Here is a 7,848-nt window from a genome sequence, read left to right as displayed (position 1 = left end):
ACTGGCTAGACCAGCACTAAACTGGCACTATCCACATAAACCAACATGGAAACTCATGCTGGTGTAACCAGTCCTGGTCGGCCTGTTCCGAGCGGGATTCGAACTGGCATGAGCCGGCATGAGAGGCGGTCGTGCTAAAAAAGGAGGCTAAAGGGTACATCCTCTAGTGTCAGTCGCTAGTGTGCCTCTTGAGGCCAGGGGAGTGAGGTTTACACATACCACACAGCTACCATGTACCAGCTGGCTCCCATTACACTCACCCTCCTAAACCTCACTCCCATCTGGGTCACGGCACCACTGTAACCGGTCCTGCTAGACCCTCTACGAGCGGGATTCGAACCGGCGACAGCCGGCATGGGAGACGGGCATGCTAATGAGGACGCTAAAGGTTATAGCCTCTAGCGTCAGTCGCAAGTGCACCTCTTGAGGCCAAAGGAGTGAGGTTTTCACATACTGCACAGCTATCACGTACCAGCTGGCTCCCATTACACTGGCATACGTTGGTCTTCTTAGTAGGGCTTAGAGGTCTGGACGGACCTTAAAATGAAGCTCAAACCCAACCCATACCTGAGACAGTGTGACCCGACCCAACCAGTAGCGTCAGATTTTAAGCCCAAACCCGGCCCAACCTGTCCGTTTTTAAGCCCAAACAAGACCCACTGAAACTTTGCTGGGTGCAGAACAATCTGAGATCATGTATAACAGTGTAACAACACAAACTGAACTCCTTCAGAACGCAGAATCTTTGTGACACCTATGCTAAAAAAGCTAGACACATTGCAATGAATGACATAGAACACAGGTATCTTGAGATGGGTCTATAAAAAATCAAGTTCTTTTTAACTTGACACTGTGTACAAAAAATGTGGCAGTCTTGTGAGAAATGCTGAAGAAAGAGTGAGACGCAGTGCAATGGTTAAAGACGTCCATCCAGTGCGTGTTCACACAGGAAAACAATTGAAAAACATTGCAGATGCATGCAAAAACACGTTCAGTGTAAACACCCCTAACTCGTCTGCTTGCGAGCATCTGTGAATGAGAGTGCAAGTCAGGTAGGCCTATTTATTTTTTATTAACTACAAACCCAAACCTGACCCGAACCCGTTCTGAAACCCGACGGAAACATTCCACTATTTGAGCGTCCAGACACAGCACCATTGACTCAACCAGTTCTTGTAAGTTTGGGGGGGACTACCTGTTTAATCGAACAACAACAGATAGGGAGAATTCCTACTGATTGGAAACCTGTTTCGAAACTTAATTTTAGCAATTACACATGGTGCAACTAATGGCGGAGAAACCAGTTGTCTCTCTTTTCTATAGGTATACATTTCTCTACAGGGTTAGGTGTTATAGAAGAAACATCTGAGACGAAGTTGAGACTCCATTAAGAACATAACATCGTTAAGTTTTCTGAGCTATGAACAAGCAGCCTCTGAGCAATAAAAGTTTCCTCTGGGGATAGAGCTGTCGAAAAAGTGAAAAGCTGCCAAACGTAAAAATGGCCAGCTCTGAGAAGAGAGGAAGACAGAGAGAGGGAGAGAAAGAGATGTGGAAAAATATAGTGTGTGTGGTTTACGAGGACATTTTTTTTAGATTACAAACTGGTAATTACAAGGGTATTATGCTATAAATTTGGTTTATGGGGACATTTCTAGTGTCCCCATAATTCAAATCGCTTAAAACTAAACAATGTTTTTTTGAAAATTTAAAAATGCAGAACGGTTTTTGTGAGGGTTAGGTTTAGGGGTATGATTAGAGGATAGAATCTATAGTTCGTACAGTATAAAAATCATTATGTCTATGGAGAGTCCTCATAAGGATAGCCGCACCAACATGTGTGTGTGTGTGTGTGTGTGTGTGTGTGTGTGTGTGTGTGTGTGTGTGTGTGTGTGTGTGTGTGTGTACATGCCAGCTGTCAGTCCCAGGATCAGACCCAGAGTCTGTCCTAAGCAATACACATGCTGGCAGACAAGAAATGACCAATCAAAATCCGTCCCACCCACTCACTCTTGCAACACATTGGTTCCAAAAAGTGAAAGATTAAATCACAGCCAGGGAAACTCTTAATCTATACTGCCTTTCTGTTCCACTCTCTCCAGCAAAAGCACACACACCCAATCACAAAAAGTCTCATGTCGAAGAAAAAGATTAAATTGTAATCACTTATATAACCTGCAATGAGTCGAAGCATGGCAAAAAATCTTTCTACCACACACACAAATCTTTTAATCTAGATGCACACCTGACAAAGCTGCCACAAGCCAGAATTTTTTGGGGAGAGATTTGATATAGTATCCCTCTGTGTAGGAGGGCCAGGTGTGGGGTGTACCCACAAGGATAGTAAAACCTGGTCCCGTATTCACAAAGATTTTGATCTTACCACTAGGAGTTTTCCAAAGAGTTACTAGCTAAGAGTTTTTGTTTAAAAGCTATTCACAAAACTGCTAAGAGCAAGTTTTATTAAGCAAATCTTAATGTAAGAGTAAGGCAGAATTGAGCGCACTCTTTTAAATCGGCTACAGTGATAGACAGGGAAGCGCAATTTGTCAACAAATTCTTCATAGACAGACAGCAGGATATATATTTCAGATAGACAGACAGACAGACAGACAGACAGACAGATAGAGAGATAGATATTTGTAAATCTTGTGTTGGTGCAATGAAACAAGCATGCGTCCCATCTACTGTATCAGCTACACCGGTGAGCCGTGTGATGGCCATGACTGCAGCCTTTTTTTCTCTGCATCAAGCGCGCATCAGCAGGAAAACATATGCTGTGAATTGGCGGATGATGTGGTGTCTGGAGAGGGCATAAATAGTTTGGTAGATGATTCTGCTGACGGATGACAGAAATTCCCAATTCATCTGTGCAACACAGCTTAATTTTGCATGTGGCCAGAGAGCGCAGAGTTGTCAAAAACCTTTATCTCCACTGTACTTTGGTTGTTTCAGTTCGTGGGAGAGTTTACTGCATCTCTAACTAACTTTGCAATAATAAAAACGCCCTCTCAGTTCAGACGATACATTTTTTAAAGGTCAATGTCAATATTATAATATTAATATTATAATGTTATATTATTAAAATACATAATTGTGATTCATCCCTTTTTAAAAGGTTTATGTCATAATAATATTCTAAAACATTTTTAATGTGGACTGACGACAGCAGGCATGCTTCGGATCATTTGTGAGTCACTCTTAGGGATTCCTCAGGAGGACTGTCGTGGGTTTAGGAGCTATTTTTATTGTTAAAATGCTTCATGAATTACTCTTAGATGAAAAATTTTAGTCTTAGAGTCCTTTTTTTAGTCCTAAAATTAGTTAGGAGTTTGATCAAATCCCTAACCCAAAGTATGAGCAATATTAAAAGTGATGCATGCCATCTCTCTCTCTCTCTCTCTCTCTCTCTCTCTCTCTCTCTCTCTCTGTGTCTTTAATTATTTTCAGTCGTCTATGCATTTGTGTCTAAATGCTCCAAATCAGACAGACTTGGTATGAATGAAAGCTGCAAGAAAGCCTGAAAGATAAACAAGATATAGGGGCAAGAGAAAACAAACTAATAGAGGGGTACATCAAAAAGCTGACTAGAGAGAGGTCATGGGGTCAGATGGGAGAGTTGGAGGAAGAACAAGGGAAAAATTGGGCAAAAAAGAGAGGTAGAAAGAGAATGACACTGATGGCTTTTTAAAGATGGAAACAGAGATGACCCAGGGCAGAAGAGACAGTGTAAAGTTTTAATGACAGAGAAAAGAGAGGACGAGAATGAGAAGGAGGGCATAAGAGAAGCTAGATGAAAGATTTAAGGGTCATAGAGACACTGCATTGAGGCTTACTGAACTGAATAAATTACAGAGAAATAGTAGTTAATGAGAAAGGAAGAAAGATGTAGTGTAAGAGTAGAGGAGAGAAGACAGGGCAATAGCATAGGTAAGGAATAAACAGGTTGGGACTCTTTTAAGCCTGCAGTGCCCTCTGCAGGTACAAATTAAAAATGTATTATGAACGAACAAGAGTGAAAGGATCTAAGCCTTTTTTCTTTGCAGGAAGTCAGTTTTTATTGAAAAATTAAAAAGAAAAACAATCCCCAACAGATTTCACCACCTTGCGGTTTAATTTCACACTGATTCCAAAGCATCATTAACAGTGACTGATGTTGGAATAAAAGCTTTTTGATTCCACACAAAAGGCTTTAGGAATCAAGGCCGAACAATGCAAAACTACGATAATGGTAGAGAACATTTATTTGAACTGATTTATTTTTTATTAGCTTACAAAAGTACATTTAGCAGATGAAATGAACGAGAAAGTGAGAGATGTCTCAGCTGGTGTACAACTTTGTTAAGCTCTCAAACACTCCACTCAGTTTGTCTTACAAATGTCAGGCAAATTAAACATTTAGTTTATCAAAAACTCTAATCCAGCCTGAGGGCCTGTCAGTTTCAGAATGGCGGTTGGCCTCAGGCAAGTAAATACCAAAACATGAGTGTCTGCATTTGAAAATAAAAGCCTTGTCATTCATAGACGGATGCTCTGGTTCAAGAGTGTGAAAGAGTAATGAAGAGTGTGTGTGTGTGTGTGTGTGTGTGTGTGTGTGTGTGTGTCAGTCAATTACTGCCATCCTTAAGAGACGGGTTTAACTAGTGACATGAGGAAGTCAAGACAGCTTATATAGAAGCTCAGCTGATATAGCCAGTGGCAACAGCATCATATATTGATTACCACCAAGAGGAATTGAGATGTGGTGACAGGGAGAGAAAGACAAATGAGAGAGAGAGAGAGAGAGAGAGAGAGAGAGAGAGAGAGAGAGAGAGAGAGAGAGAAACTTTTGATTGGCATGCAAAGAATAAAGCACACATGAGCCAGGGTGGCACATGTCCAACCATATTGGCAGCTGGTTCACTCAAAGCTGCTAAAATATACTAATGGTTTAGGAGTACTGAGAAAAATAAAGCAAAAAATGGCTTTTTGCCACATGCAGTAAAGAAAATACAGTGACAACCTCCCCCAATACAACTTGTCTCGACCTGACATTTATGAATCATTGCCTTCATCATAGCTGAACCCTGCCTGAATGTATGCCAGTTTGGTTTAATTGTGTTCACTTGTTTACCCAACAGCTATTACTCACAAATATGATTCTAATTTAACAGGCTTATGATGTAGGTGTTTGAACAAACATTAAAAACCACTACAGAAAACACATTTTTGTGTAATTGGACTTTTGACTCAAAACGTTATTGTTGCTGAGTGTAAAAGAGGAGGCAAGAAGCAGCTTTTTTCTTAGGGTGAGGCTTTATTATTCCCTTTTCACAGCACCGATACACAGTCTTTCCTAAAACACTAAGCTAAACACTATCACACACTGTTTCACAAGTAAACTTTCATATTCCAAAATCTTGGTTCTGGCTCGGCTTTTTCGTGTCCAGTCTCTCTCTCTCGTCTGAGTGCTGCGTGGCCCTATTTATGCCGCTCTCCCCGTACTCACTGAAATTAGAGACAGGTGTTAGACATAATTTAGCTCAGGTGTAAGCGCCCTTACCGCTTTCTCTCTCTCCGGAGAGATGCTTGACCACGCCCCCGCTGCCACACTGAGATATAGCTCTAGTTGTAACAACTTCCCTGTGACCACAAACCCTGATCTCCCCTATCTCTTTCGCACAAATTACAAGAGAAACAGACATCACAGTAGCTTACAGTAGTTTACTACGGATTACTGTTGGTATCCGCTGTTCTTATTTTACTATATTTTTCTGCCTGACAATGATTTGGAGAGGTGAAAACTCTCCAGATTGAGGATACGACCTTAATTTTTCTTGTGCAGAGAACAAAATCTGTTTCTTTGCCATTGAGTGTTGATTACTGATACTTCATTCTACTATCTCAGCAAATCAGCTTGCAATGAACCTGGTTACCCTGAAAATTACATCATGCACTTGCTGCTTCTCTCTGTCGTCCTGTCAGTTAGCGCAAGTTAGACATGCCCAAATGAAAATTTCAGTTACAAGACGAAAGAAGCTGAAGCTGATCCAATTTCTATGCGTGGCACATGGAAAGTCATGTGAGGTTTTTTGCTGTCACTGTAAATGTTAATTTCCTGACACCCACTGAGGTAAATCGGCCATTGCAGGTCACATTCAAACAACTAAGACAGGCCAAGGTCTTTCTAGCAAGTCAGTCCACTGGCGGCCATCTTTGGAACGCTCCTGGGAGGCTATTTCCAGTCATACCGCAATTTTACCAGCTTGTTTTGCTAATGCGCATGCGCATTCTCAAGTTGATTGACAGGTGATGTCCGTATCTAAAAGGTGATTGGCTCTATTACCTCTAAGGCGGGAGTTCCTTTCTACACTCGTTGGCCATTGGGCGTTCCAATATCTCCCATTCATTTTAACAGAAGTGGCCCGTCTCTACTAAATAGTCTCTGGACAGACACAATGCACTTACATAGTATCATCACTTGAATGTTAGATGTGGAATTCAATTTTACATTTTATCTTCCAATGTTGTGAATTTAGTGTTAAAATGTGTAGCTAACATGAAACATATCATTATTATGTAATTTGACATCATATGGATAAAATAGGCTATATAAACTACATTTGAAATTATTTTTTTGAAAAACTGAGTATAAAAACATACACTTCCACTAACTACCTGTTGTGCCCCCTAGAGATCATAATGCAACCCCTAAAGACCGCATCCTAGTACTGACTCTGCTTGTGGTGTCCTTTACATTCAACATACAACACAAACCACAATGACTATGACAATTATATTGTCCTACTAACCAGGTATTTAATGTAATTAGTGCACTTACTTTTAGGTTGAATCAGAGGGAAAAGCTAAATTTCTCCACAGCAGAAAGGAAGATTTTCAGGCCAGATAGGAAGAGTCTTTCATCACAGACTAGACTTGAGCATGGGACAGGCTCGCCTTCTTGAATACAATCAACATCATGGATTTGGTAAAGCACAGAAGAAGGACAATATACATCAGTGTGTAATCAACAGTATCAAACACTCAGTAAAACTTTTTCTTACAAGAGACTCTATTAATCTTTTCTATTTATTAGGATGAATATGTACAGTACTGTCCAAAAGTCTTGTTAGATGTTTAACAAAAACATTTGTCTTAAGATGGTTATTTATATCTTTAGCTCCAGTATTGTTATTGATGATAATATTTAGATTTTAACTAATACCTATAAGCTGTTTTATGAGGTGGGTTTGAAAATGTTGTCTGTTCATTTCAGTGTTTGTCTGTTGCAAATGTAGACAATGCAAATGAGATAAATTTTCTTGAAAATGTAAGTCTGAAGTATATTGCTTGTCAATTGAACATTAATTTGTACATGTGAATGGCATGTTTTAGTAAAAATGCAAGTTACAAAATAATTAGATTAGTTTTTATATATATTGTTAAATAAACATTTTAATATAGGTAACAAAATCTTTAAAAGAACATTGCATTAGTTGTGCATAGATTACCCACAATAATGAGGAAATTGAGTAAAGGGGTGAACATTGTTAGAGTTCAGATTTGTAATCCGGCCCCTTGGTAGAATGGAGAAAAAATTTTGGCCCTCGCCCCCTTCAAAGTTGCCTATCCCTGCTGTAGTGTGTCATTAGGTAATATACATTTTAGACTCCCAAACATTCCTTCTGCAAATAGAATAGAATAGAAGAACATGTAGCCCTGCAACAGATGCCATGGCCCCACAGTGACCCCCACTGAACATCGTGTCAGTCTGGGATTGCATGAAGAGATTTGAGACAGCCTAAATAGATAGAAGAACTGTGGCGAATTCTCCAAGAAACATCCTATCTGCCAACAACCAAGAAATAC

The sequence above is a fragment of the Myxocyprinus asiaticus genome, chromosome 8 (genome assembly GCF_019703515.2).
Source record: "Myxocyprinus asiaticus isolate MX2 ecotype Aquarium Trade chromosome 8, UBuf_Myxa_2, whole genome shotgun sequence".
NCBI lineage: Eukaryota > Metazoa > Chordata > Actinopteri > Cypriniformes > Catostomidae > Myxocyprinus > Myxocyprinus asiaticus.
The sequence above is the reverse complement of the archived record's forward strand: the minus strand, read 5'-3'. Positions refer to the sequence as shown.